The sequence below is a fragment of the Mus caroli genome, unplaced genomic scaffold, assembly GCF_978045245.1.
Source record: "Mus caroli unplaced genomic scaffold, Mus_caroli_1 scaffold_1, whole genome shotgun sequence".
NCBI lineage: Eukaryota > Metazoa > Chordata > Mammalia > Rodentia > Muridae > Mus > Mus caroli.
The window spans coordinates 80,781,831-80,795,690 of NW_028227256.1; the positions used below are offsets into that span (position 1 = coordinate 80,781,831).

At 42.6% G+C, this 13,860-nt stretch overlaps 1 pseudogene; it reads right to left on the bottom strand.

Moving 5' to 3' along the window:
• Positions 1-6,938: 6,938 nt before the first annotated feature.
• On the bottom strand, positions 6,939-8,930 carry LOC110295553 (small ribosomal subunit protein uS5 pseudogene; annotated as a pseudogene).
• Between the last annotated feature and the right edge of the window lie 4,930 nt (positions 8,931-13,860).

Below are 13,860 nucleotides of genomic sequence, written 5' to 3' on the forward strand. Positions count from 1 at the left end.
ACATGATGAGAAATTGGGGCTGATGGAACAGGATTGTATTCCAAGGCTATTTGGGAGGCTAAGGAGGGAGGATTGTAAGATCAAATCCTCTCCAGGCTCCAGTATGAGTCTGGACAACTCAGTGGACCCTCTCTCAAAATAAAAAGAGCTCAGTGGTGGTATGCTTGCTCAGCATGCATGAAGCCCTGAGTTCAACCCCTAGTGTTGCAAGCAAGCAAGCAAACAAGCAAGCAAGCAAGCAAGCAAACAAGCAAGCAAGCAAGCAAACAAGCAAGCAAGCAAGCAAGCAAGCAAGCAAGGACATGAAAGAAAGAAGCGGGAGAGGGAGGGAAGGAAGGAAGGAAGGAAGGAAGGAAGGAAGGAAGGAAGGAAGGAAGGAAGGAAGGAAGAGGGGAGAAATTTCTAACTCTAGATGCTGATGCATGTCCAAAGGAGACTTGTGATTTGAGAAGGAAGAAAGGAGAAGAGAGCTGGAGAGGGGGAAAGGGAGGAGAGGAAAGAAAAGAAAAGACAAATCTGGGGCCACAGAGGTCACAAGGACTCTATGACACTAAGGTTCAGTGGCAGGGTAAACACATAGTTTCCTTTAAGAGGAAAGCTGGGCCCCTCCATATGTTCTGAGGTGGGAAGGATAAGATATAGCTTTGTTTTGAAAACTGTGCAGGTTGCGGAGTGGAGAAAAGACTAACCAGGTACTGAGCACAAATGAAGGGAGAGAGCTCCTAACAGAGTAGTGAGAGACAACAATAGATGGGCCATCCAAGGCAAACCCAGGCAGAGGCTGAGGATATGGAAATGAACACAGGATCCAGGAGCAGCTATCACTGGCTACATTGTTAATTCTCTCTCTCTCTCCATACTCACATGCATGGACACAGGGACACACACACACACACTTCTGTGACAATTTTGTGTAAGATTATTATTTGTTACATTTTTCTCTCTTACAAAGTCACAAATCCTTTGCAGCCCCATCCTGGTTTCATGACTCCCCTTTGTTAATATTTCAGAAATGTTATTTCTCCTGGAGTCTTTTCAAACCCTGTGCATCTGTGATGTCGGAGATATTCGTTATTAGCATTTAATGACAACCTTTTTATAACTCAACAATTCAATAAGGTATGAAACTATCTTAAAGTAGTTTCTTGAAGGCTAGGAGGGATGGGAGGTGTAATTTAGTGATATAATGATGCTCACTTACCATCCACAGGTCCTGGTTCTGATCCCCACACCAATAAGGAAGGAAAGGAGTAAGGGAGGGAGGGAGGGAGGGAGGGAGGGAGGAAGGAAGGAAGGAAGGAAGGAAGGAAGGAAGGAAGGAAGGAAGGAAGGAAGGAAGGGTGAGACAAAGAGACAGACACAGAAACAGTCAAGCAGGGGAGGGGGAGAGAGAAGAGAGGGGAGTGTGCACGAGAGAGGAGCACATGAGAGATTAGTTATTTAAATGTCTTGGTGTATATGACATTGTAATAGAAAGTTTGGTCTCAACTTGACAACACCTCCCCCCCTTTTTTTCTTTTGAAGAACCTAATTTTCCTTTTTTTTGCTTTAAATATTGTCTTACACCCCCCACCCTTCACTGCAATAAAACCCTAAGTACAACTTAGCAAACTCTGGGCTCACAGCTCAGGTTATAGTCGTCTATGAAGAGGAGCAGCAGAAGCTGCAGCAGCCAGTCACATCATGTCCACGGGGTGGGGGGCAGAGACCAATGCATGAGTGCATGCTCATGCTCAGCTTGCAGTTCAGTATCCCCTGTCCCAGGGAATGGTCCCGCCTACAGTTAAAGTTTATCTTCCCACCCCACATCCATTATATAATCCAGGCAGTCCTTTATAGGCATGTTCATAGACTACCTATTGTAATGTACACCAATCCTCCCTTACAAGTGTGCACAGAGACTCTCTCCTAAGTGCAAAACTGACAATACTGATCATCATTAATGTTAGGTCCTTCTGCAGTGCACATCTGGGGGAGTTTTCTTTTCCTCCTTATTGAGTATCTTGTTGTATATCTTCCTTCCTTCTTTCCTTCCTTCCCTTTTCTTTCTTTCTTTCTTTCTTTCTTTCTTTCTTTCTTTCTTTCTTTCTTTCTTTCTTTCTTTCTTTCTTTCTTCCTTCCTTCCTTCCTTCCTTCCTTCCTTCCTTCCTTCCTCCCTCCCTCCCTCCCTCCCTTTCTCTCTCTCTCTCTCTCTCTCTCTCTCTCTCTCTCTCTCTCTCTCTCTCTCTCTCTCTCTCTTTCTCCTCCCTCCTCTCCCTTTGTCTTTTTGTTTTTTGTCATTTGTTTTCAAGACAAGTTTTCTCTGTATAGCCCTGGCTGTCCTAGTGCTCACTCTGTAGACCAGGCTGGCCTCAAACTCAGTAATCCTCCTGCCTCTGCCTCCCAAATACTGGGATTAAAGGCATTCAGCACCATTCCTGGCTATTGTTATATTTCCAAAATAAGTTCTTTAACATTTCATTGTTTTTGAGCATTTACATTTTGTATTTATTCATATTTTCCTATATACTTTTACCTCATTTCTGGGTCGCTTTTCTTCTGAATGTCAAAACTCTCTCATGAATATTTACCACGTACTCTTTCTCTCTGAAACTCTCAGGCTTCTGCTTCGAGATCTTCAGCCCCATGAGCCATTCCTTTGTAAACCGTGTTCACAGAAGACAGTTTTTTATTCTAGGTTTCGAGTACTTTTAAGACACCCACTGGCCCTACAACATTCTTTGCAGTAACTGGTTATTTTTGCATCCTATAATTATTCTCCATTCTCAAAGCATCTTGCAGTGCATCGTTTAAAATGTTGGCATGTGCACTCTAGTAATTCTGCCATAGATACACAGGTGTGCCCAGCAGGCCTGCAGCTTTGTCTTCAAAGAGACGACTTCTGTTTAGCTTTCAAGGAATTTTTACAGGTAATCCCACCTTCTAAAGTTTAAGAGCCTGAGGTCCAGGCAAGAGAGCCTCCCAGAGAATCATTTCTGAATATGGAGACCCTGAAGGGACATCCCCTTGTCAAAGTTGTACTTTAAATAGAAATGGATGAAATTTGGGTCTAAAAAGTTCCTCCATTTTCAGTCTGGCCCTCCAGAGTCTGTGGCAGCGGTAGAGGGAGCATGGTGGCCTGGGTGAGATAGAGCAGAGTGCATGTTTGTACAATAGCTTCACACCTGGGGCTCTGCCCTTCCACGGCATGTAAGAATGAAATATGATGCAGAGTGGGGCACTTCAGCCTCCTGATTATCAACATCCAACAAGTGCCACGGAGATTTCTAGGATACAGGCAAAAAAACATATAAATGAAATAAGGAGAAAGAGGTGGAGGGGAGGAAAAAGAAGAGGAGGAGGAGGAAGAAGAAGAGGAGGAAGAGGAAGAGGAAGAAGAAACACATGGAAACATCCATCCCAGATACTGAGTGGTATGGAACGAAGCCCTATAGAGAACCTGTAGGGCCTAATTTGGTATTTTAACTTGATGGGGTTTAGAATCCCTGTGAAACTAACCCTGAGAATGTCTGTGGAGGTACTGCTAGAGTGGGTTAACAGAGGTGGAGAGACCCATCCTCAGTGTGGCAACACCTTCCCATTGGCTGGGGTTCTGGACTGAATAAGATGGGGAGAGTGTACTGAGCAACAGCATCCATGCTGTGTCCTGGCTGTAAACAATGTGAGCAGTTGACTTGTGAGTGCTCTTGTCCCAGTGCCATCCTTGCACTGATTAACAGTGAGTCAAAATGAACCATTCCCTGCTTAGTCTGTTTGCATCAGGCACTTTGTCACAGTAATGGGAAAGCTGACTAACACAGAAGGCTAAGCCAGTATCCAGATAACCTGAAACTACTGTTTGCCCATGGCCAATTGTTTGTTTGTTTGTATAACTATCTCACAAAATATTTGGGTTATAATATGAACTAACCAGTATCTCCAAAGCCTCCTGGGACTAAACCACCAACCAAAGAGTATACATGGAGGGACTCATGGCTCTAGCTGCACATGTAGCAGAGGAGGCCTAGTCAGTCATCAGTGGGAGGATTGGCCCTAGGTCCTGTGAAGGTTCTATGCCCCAGTATAGGGGACTGCCAGGGCCAGGAAGAGGGAGTAGGTGAGTTGGTGAGCAGGGGGAGGGGGAAGGGATAGGGGGTTTTCGGAGGGGAAACTAGGAAAGGGGATAGCATTTGAAGTGTAAATAAAGTATCTAATAAAGAAAAAATGTGTTATACTAAGAATATATGTTATTCAGTATAATGTGTGTCAGATATTACATTGGATTAAAAATGTATTGATTGATACAATTTGTCTGGTAACCTCATGGGAGAGGGGTGATAGGAAAGACATACACTATATGACATGCTCAGAACGGCCATAATGAAGATTGAGGTTCTTCCTTTAAGACAGGCAGAAGGAGGCGCTGCCATGTTATGGGACTGAATACCACCTATGCACAGGTCATTCCTGAGCCAGTCTTCATTCTCACTTCTTGTTCTCAAGATAGATTGTGGGTGTTCTAAAATTAGCAGAGACTGTGGAAAGATTCTTAGGGATAGATGATTTCTCTTTGGGAAAAAACCGTCAAAAACAGTGCTTTTGATATATTCTACGTCACTTGAAACTCTAAAATCCCAAGGTGAAGCAGTCATAAAGAGATAAATTAGATCCCCAGAGTATGTAGTAATGTTGAATAGCCATATTTATTTTAATTTCTATTTGGTTTCAATGTCCATAATTCTCAAGAATTCTGTCAGTGAGGCTCAAGTACTGATAACATATCCTTTCTGCTGGGTCCCCAAATCACATCTGAAAAATAAGCATTGATAATTAATGGCTTGAAGCAATTGGAAGACTACCTGACAAAGATTTCTATCTGTGTTAGGTGAATGCTACCAGGGTCTCCATGAATCTGACACCCATTGCTCACACTATACAGAGGTAATAAGACCTTACAGGAAGTACCTTTCATTGCTACACCAATGTCATTTGGCCAAAATAGTCATAGATACTAATGAAGGTACTGATTGAGGTTTTTTTTTCCTATCACATTGAGAATTTTGTTCTAGATCGCCACCCTGTGAATGAATCATGATGTGAAAACAACAAAGCATGAAATAAGCATTACCCCGTCTTCACTGTTACTGCACAGCGATGCTGAGTGTGTTACTGCAAAGGTCGATCTAAAGGAGCTAGGATCTGGCTCAGCCTCAAAGCTCTCTGATGCTTCTTTCATCTAAAAGGACAACACCATTCATCTGCCTGGTTAATGATATGGCCGAGATGTGTTTCAGTTCACCGTAAGTTGCCTTGGCAGTCTGAATGGATCCTAGTTGAGAAGGATGTAATGAAGAAACTGAAGGCGTCATTCAGGGTCTAGTTAGAGAAACTGACTCCACTCTATAATGTGAACAAGAAAACAGATTGTAGCTATAACAAGTGGTTGTAAGCTGGGCGGTGGTAGGTGGTGGCGCATGCCTTTAATCCAAACACTTGGTAGGCAGAGGCAGGAGGATCTCTGATTTTGAGACTAGCCTGGTCTACAAAGTGAGTTCCAGGATAGCCAGGGCTATACAGAGAAACCCTATCTCGAAAAAACAACAACAAAAACCAACCAAACAAACAAAAACCAATACCCAAACCAAACCAACCAAACAACAACAACCAAAAACAAAACAAAACAAAAAAACCCAGTGGTTGTAATAGTGAGAAATTGCTTTGGAGAATTAAAAAAAATGATGAAGAATGTAGAAATACCAGGTACTAGAAGGCACCAGTTTCTCTAGTGTGGCTGGTCTTCTTGAGTAACTTGGAGTAAATTGAGAAATACTTAGTACATTTTAAAAGCATGCTTTTCTAACTATAAGGGCATTTCCAGGAAAGACTGGCAGTAAGGAAAGCAATCAAGAAAGACAAGACCTTAGTATTGACAACAGCATCCAATAGTCTGAACTCCCAGATGGAGTAAATGTGGAATAAGAAAAAAGCCAGCTCGTGCAAGCTCAGTTCGTCCTGAGCAGGTACATCTACTGCTGCAGCCATCGCCTGTGCTCAGAGTCCAGTTTCTTCATCCCTCTCAAAGAGGACTCATAGTCATGATTTTACACAGAGCATCCACATCTTCACCTTTCAAATTGATCTATATCATTGATCTTTCTTGTCCCGAGACTTCCAGATTCTCCGGTGAGCATCTGTGGGCTGGCTGGTTCATCAGCATGCAGAGAATCATTCTTGTAGTACCCAGACTCTAACTGTTGCTTCTGCTTCTTTTAAGAATCCTAATTCATACACTCCTTCAGGTATGAGATAGTGCACAAAGGGAAGAGCTGTTCCCCACTTCTTCACTTATCCTTCTGGCTATAAATTTCAGTCCTTGCTATCTATTGGAAGTTCGTTGGAAGACAGAGAGACCTATTTCTTTGTTGCCATGATGTTTTAGAAACCTGACCTCTAGGCTGCTTGGATCATCAGTGTATAAGCAGGTATTATACCTCAGGACATAACTACAAACCTGTCTGGAGGGTGGCTGGGGACTCTGGTGATGGGCTGGGGAAGCATCCATAGTATGCTGTTTTGATAACTCTAAGGAGGTAGTGGAGAAAACACTGTCTGGGGATGGTATTTGCCAACATATTCTGGAGAAGCTACAGGCTGGGGAAACATAGTAAGAGAAGAAAGAACACCAAAGCCAACAGAATAAAGTTCCCCTTTCTGTAGTATATGTGCAGCATCATTCTCTATTAATAACATTGGGCTACTCGGCAAAGAATTATTTACATGGTCCACCACAATGACTTCCAAGTAGATTGATGAGGAGTGAATTTAGAATTGCCAGGCAATGTATTAACTACATGGCGTAGTTTGGTTTTATTTTGCTGTGACCAAATACAAAGCAACTTAAGGGAGAAATGGTTTACTTGGCTCATGAGTGACTTAGATATGAAAACAACCACCTCGTGTCAATACACAGATTTCTGGATTCTGATGGTTTTGGTTCCCTGCATCAACAATGGGTTTCACCAATTAGATTCTTATCTCACTTTGGAGCAGTAACTGCTGCTATTTACTTCTTTTTAAACTTTAAATAGTATTTTTCAAATGATGGCTTCCTTAGGTTTCCTTTCTTCCTCCCTCCCCCCTTCATTCCTCTCTCTCTCTCTCTCTCTCTCTCTCTCTCTCTCTCTCTCTCTCTCTCTCTCTCTCTCTCCCTCCCTCCCTCCCTCCCTCCCTCCCTCCCTCCCTCCCTCCCTCCCTCCCTCCCTCCCTCCCTCCCTCCCTTCCTTCCTTCCTTCCTTTCTTTCTTTTGAGACAGGGTTCCTCTGTGTAATCCTGGATGGTCAGCAACTCACTCCTGTGTGTGTGTGTGTGTGTGTGTGTGTGTGTGTGTGTGTGTGTGTGTGCGCGCGTGTGTGTGTGTTTTCAAGACAGTTTCTCTGTGCAGCCCTGGCTGTCCTGGAACTCACTCTGTAGACCAGGCTGGCCTCGGACTCAAAAATCCACCTGCCTCTGCCTCCCAAGTGCTGGGATTAGGTGTGCGCCACCACGCCCGGCTCAACTCACTCTTTTTAAAAACCTAGTTTCATGACCAGAGTTTCCTTGGCTAAACTCTAATTTCACCACCACATATTAAAAACAGAGAAGCTTGCTCTTTCTAAAATATATGTATTTGGATTTTTGCAAACAAGATCAGCTGGAGAGGACACAAAGGAAGTGTGGAAATAATATAAATTCAGTATTCATGTATGAAATTGTCAAAGAATTTGAATAGAAGTGGGGTCAAATTCACACAATTATGTATTTATATTTTATTGCTTTTAGAGTCTACTGTCTAAAGTGATTTTTCAGTATAAGTTAAAGAAAATGAGTAACTTCATCAATATTTCCTCAACCATTTTAGGAAAATATCTTCTCAGGCTCATATATTTAATACACCGGGAGTTTTTCAATTTCATGCGTGACTCAGCACTAAACAATACTATTATAAAGCCTCAAGAAACTCTAACCAACCTCTTTTTATTTTTTATTTATTTTTTTATTTTTTTTTTTAGCAGACTTAATTCTTTTATTTTTCTTGTACAAAATCCTTATGTAGTAGCCACAGCTGGAGCCTGGGTCCTCTGAACAGAGACTCTGGTGTGGGTTTTCACAAGATGATCAGTGAATTCCTGATAAGGAGACTTGGTGAAGACAGTCTCTTTCCAGAGGTCGGGGGTCAGGTAGCTGTAAGTCTTGGAGATGGCATCAAAGGTGGCCTTAGCAAAGTTGCCCAGGGTGGCAGTGCAGCCTCTGGCTGAAGTGTAGCAGTCATCTATACCGGCCATCATCAGGAGCTTCTTGGGCACAGGAGCAGAGACAATGCCAGTGCCTCTGGGGGCAGGGATGAGACACACCAGCACAGAGCCACAGCGGCCTGTCACCTTGCATGGAACAGTGTGGGGCTTGCCAGTCTTGTTCCCCCAGTAGCCTCTCCGCACAGGGACGATGGAAAGCTTGGGCCAAGATGATGGCCCCTCGGATGGCAGTGGCAATCTCCTTGGAGCACTTAACACCAAGACCAACGTGACCATTGTAGTCCCCAATAGGGACAAAGTCTTAAACCTGGTGCGCTGGCCAGCCCAAGTCTGCTTCTGCACTGGCATGATTTTCAGAACCTCATCCTTTAGGGACACATCCAGGAAGAAGTCAATGATCTCAGACTCCTTAATGGGTAGGGAGAACAGGTAGATCTCCTCCAAGGACTTGATCTTCATGTCCTTAACCAGGCGGCCCAGCTTGGTGACGGGGATCCACTCCTTGTCTTCAGCTTTACCTCCACGAGCCCCGCGACCTCGACCACAGCCACGTCCTCGGCCAGGACCGCGGCCCCTAAGACCGCGGAAGCCGCCCCGGCCTCCTAATCCTGGGTCCCCGGGTCCTCCGGGCCCTCCCGCTACACCGGCATCATCCGCCATTTGGTGTTTTCCCGAAGAAGAAGAAACTCAGCCTCTTTTTATATTGAGAAATTGTGATACTAATATGGACTCAAAGATTTGAGGGGAAAAATTCTGTTTTTTTTGGGGGGGGTCCTTTTCCCTTCCTGTCTGTACAACAAGAACAGAAGATAAACAATCTCGCCCCGTATTCTGTCTGTTATACCCCAAGTTCAGTAAATTATTTCTTTAATATCACTAAAATCATAACAACTGTGCTATGTCTTCTGCGGTAATAGCATAAACATGTCTTTATGAAGGTCTGTGGCAGGAACAAGCTTCATTTGGAGCTGAAGCATGACCCTGGTCTGTGTCCTCCCAGACCATCAACACCTAGCTTTCCCTGATTGCTGGGTCAGACATTGTTTCATTGTATTCCACCAAAGGGTGACTGACCCAATCTCATCCCCTTAATATTTCCATGACTTCCAGATACCGTCTGTCTCTAGCTTTCTTAAAGCTTAAAGCCAATTCACACATAGAGCCTGGCCACTTATTCTATGACTCTAATCTCAGCTTAGCAGCCTGGAGAGTACAGCCTGGAGAGTACCAACAAAGATTTAAACCATGTTTCCCTTCCTGGGTTGGAGCGTTTCACCTGTAAAGTAGTCCACACCTCAGATTCTAGAGTTTTTATCAAACCATCTTAAAAATCCAACATTCCAAAGCAGTCAGGAAAAGCATTGAAGTTTTCTCTTATCGTGGCCCTGTAAAATTAACTTTATTAGTCATGTAAAAAGCGAGAAGTCATGTTGTCTAATAATAGACACATGGAATGTTTGGGTTGTCCTTTGTTCTTTCTTCTTTCTTTCATCTAACAAGGCTGATGCTAGTAACCTGGCTTGTGAGCCATAATAAAGTGAAACACTAGATGGCAGTGATGTGAAGAAAATGCTGAGAAGCATGGCCACCTCCATTGTCATAGACCTGCTTTGTCTGGTCACAAATCTTAAATTGAATTATTTAATCAATATAAACAGTAAAGAGCTACTGAGTCGGAAAATATTGATATCACTTTCTGGCTGTTTTAAGGACAATTAACCTTATAAACTTTATGGGGAAATTCACCTCGAGAAATAATTCTGGAATGCTGGGTTTCTCAACGTTTCAAGAATTTTTTTTTTTTATGAGTTGAAAATGTAATGAAATTTTTATCTTCTAAAGGCAGTGGAATTATTGGTTGTTAATTGTGAGAAAAAGGATGTAGTTCATGGAAAGATTCATGAGTATGCTCCTTTGTTGGTTGTGTGAGCATTTTTCTCAAGCCTTCGGTGACATGATAAAGCCTTCCCAGGGGACCTACAATGAGGTGTGCCTAAAGCTAAGGATGTCACATTTTCCAACCCTTGAAACTTCATGACTGGGACTCCTTCACCTTCCCTGAGATTTCCTAAAAAGGATCATGCATTTGGACCCAAACACCAGCCACTACTACATTTTCCCTCCCAGGCCAAGATATTAAAAAGGTTGGTGAATTAAGTATTCATAAGAGACAATTGTTTTGTTCTCTAAACAGAACAGAGGTGAATGCCCTTGGATAAGAAAGAAGAAAAGACAATCAAAAAGACTTGGGTCACAGTGGAGGATTTGACTCACTCACTCTTGGGTTATAAGAGGGGGAGCAAAGGTTGTAGAGGATTGAGGGCTTGTGGAGTTTTGGTGTAACCTGGAAGAAGCTATAGGTGACAAAATCTTTCCCCTACAAACCAGTAACAAAGAATTGTACCAAAGTTATTCTCTCTATCATGACTAGAACTCAGTGATATCTCACTTCCTGTAGAAAGCAGAATATTAATTGGTTTAGGAATCCAGTTTGAATAATTTGGTAAAAGATGGGATCTTATTATGTAGGGAATCACAGTCCTCCTGCCTCAGCTTCTGCACGGCTGGGGTTATAGCTACTGCCAGCACACCTAGCAGAATTTCTCTTTTGTTATTGCTTCCCTCACTGTCTGTCTCCTTGGCCTTGGTGGCGCAGTGTATGACAAAGAAAAAGATTAGTTTTGATGTTGGCGTTTCCTGTAAATTTATTATTTTGGCATTTGTTGCTGTTTCAAAATGATCTTCCCCATTTGCTAGGGTTGTTTTTCTTTTCAATATTTTCCCCAAATTATAGTCATTTTAGATCTGTTTACTGTAGAGATTCTATTTGATGTGAGTTAGGACATTCTTGGGGGGCTCTCTGCACATGCTTGTGGCATGCTTCCTCTTGCTTCTGGTGACCTGGTCTCTTGCATGATTTTGGACTGTGAACTGAGTAAACCAAGGCTTTGCCAAAGCATGCTGATGACTATGCTAAGCAGTTTTGCTTTCACTTTCTCTAAACAATCAGTTCTCCATGGTCTAATGCCTAGCTTTCTGTTAGTTGTATATGTGCTACCTGTGTCCAAACACTTCAGTCAACAGGACTGGGATTTAAACTAAGCACAGAACACCCTGACCTGGAGTCAGCAAAGATTAGGATAGATCACCCCCTGCTTTCTGTGGGTGAGTGAGTGGGTCAGGACTGGAGGTTTCCTCATCCTACAGATACCTTTTTATTATCACCTGATTCTTGCATGTCAAAACCTTCTACTTTAGTTCTGCAAAGACATGGCAACCCAGTCCTGTCTTGGTTACTGCCATTCCCTAACACCTATCATTCCCTAACACCCATATATCTCAGTCTTCAGTCTTTGGTCTTCTTTCTCTTCCAAGGAGACTTTTGTTTCTTTTGGCTTCCCTGCTCTATGGCTTGAAAATATATTTAGCATGAGCTTACATGACATTTCCACAGATGGTCTCAAGAGGCTTTGCTATTTTCTTACATAAACTGGTCCCTGTGTCCCATCCTCATCCCACCTCAGCACACTGTACAGCAGTCGCCCCTGAATACTCTGACTTTAAGATCCACCCATCCTCCTCTGGGCTTCATTAGCGCTGATTTCCTGCTGGAGACACATTTACACAGAGACATTCATCTTCCCAGTATGTCCCTTGAGGGTCATTAACTCATTTTCTTTTGCTTGTATTCATGCCACTTAAGAGTATTTGCATTTTCCTGTTATCAAACATATTATCTCTCATCTATAAAAGAGCCCTTAAAAACTCACCTGTCCCAGAACAGTAAGGGGAGCAGCATCGTCACTTGAAAATACCCAGGAATATTTTCAAATATCAGTCAATGTTTTAAAAGAATATATATTCTTCACCTTTTTTTTTTTAGAGTTTCTGCATGGTTGCCTATTTTTGATTAAGTGAATTTTATAAAATATATGAGATTGCTAGCAAATGTTGTCAGGGCACTTAGAGGTGAAGCCTACCCTCTGTTGTTCATTTTATGTTATAAACTAAAGCCAAGGTCCGCATATTTGCTACACATTGAAATTGGCTGAGTTTGTTGATGGTGGTGGGGCTTTGCTGAAAGTCTATTTTATTTTTATTGCTTTCACTCCAAAGGGGCAGAAAGTGGCTTAAATGTTTCTTTTTTATTCAAGAAATATAATAAGAGTTGTAAGCAAGTAAAAGAGAGGGTCACTCTGAAGAAATATTGTGAGAAAGCATAATAATAAAAATAACTGTAATGTAATTGGAAATTAGTTTTCAAATTGCACTGGTTTACTTAGCTCTTCAAGGAACAAAGGAAATAAAAGATAATGAGAGTAGTATCCATCATCACCACTCTCAGATTGCATGAAAATGTCCCTGCATCCCACCCCCCTTCTTAAAATCAGCTTTCCTGTCTGTGATTAGCCAGGCTTGGTTGTGATTGTCTCCATTATGATCTTCTTGTTAGGGTGTAATGAGATTCAGTCCTGCACATGTGAATACCCACTGCCTGTCACCACGCCATCTGTCCACAACTTAAAGGCATGAGCGTGCTGTCTTCAGTGAATAGAGGAAAATGGAAGTATATCTCAAGGTCGTTTCTCTTTGTTCTTTGTTCGGGATGTACAGCCATTTATGAGTATTCACTACAACTCTGACATTTTAGTAGGCACCCTATTCAAGAATGCTAAAATCCGGGTGAATTTTGACATCTAGACCTACCCAACCTTCCTGTGCTGGTTTGTTTAAAGCAGTTCTATGGTTACAGGGAACCAAAGAGAGTGCTTGGAGCTTCCTCCAGTTCTCCCCTCCCCTGTTATCCACACTACGCACCAAGGAGGTGGCTTTGCTAGCCTGATGTTAGTGTGCAGGAATCATTAAGTTATGGTCACAGTGTGCACTGTGCTTCACTGTCTTGTGCAGCGCTGTGGACTTTTCGGATTTTATGCTGTGTCATGTTACTCTCACACAGAACAGTCTCTCACAGTCCTTGAAACTTCTCATTTTCACCTATTCATACACAAGAAACCAATGCTTACCAATCACTGATTATTATTTTTTGTTGTGGTTTGTAAAGTATCAGAGGAACTTAAAGTATCTGTTTTTCAGGCTCGTTTTCCTCAGCCAGAGGCGTGGTGTATCTATGGGTATTTATAATGTAGAAAATAATTCATCATGAGACAGAGTTGTCTTCTTTTCTTCTACTTCCGTCAATTTTGACTTTCTTCATGACTTACCACCATTAGTGTCCAGTAGCAATAAAGACTACTTTATTGCAAACAAAGAATGTGCATCTATCTAGAGTGAGATTTAAACATTTGCCTGGGGCAAGGGTGGAGAGATGGCTCAATGGGTAGTGTTTGCTGCAAAAGCATGGAGACCTGAGTTCAGGTTCAGAGCTGATAGGAAAGCAAGTTATGGCAGCAACTCCAGTGTTGTGGGGTCAAAGTCAGGAGGAACCTGGGGGTTTGCGGCCAGGTATCTCTGGCTAAAGTGAGCTTCCGATTTGGGAGTGGTAATATAATAGAGAGATGTAGGTGTGTAGACATGCCTGGCTGAATTCAGAATCTCTGTTTCTTTAATTATTAAAAGGTGGCAGTAGCGT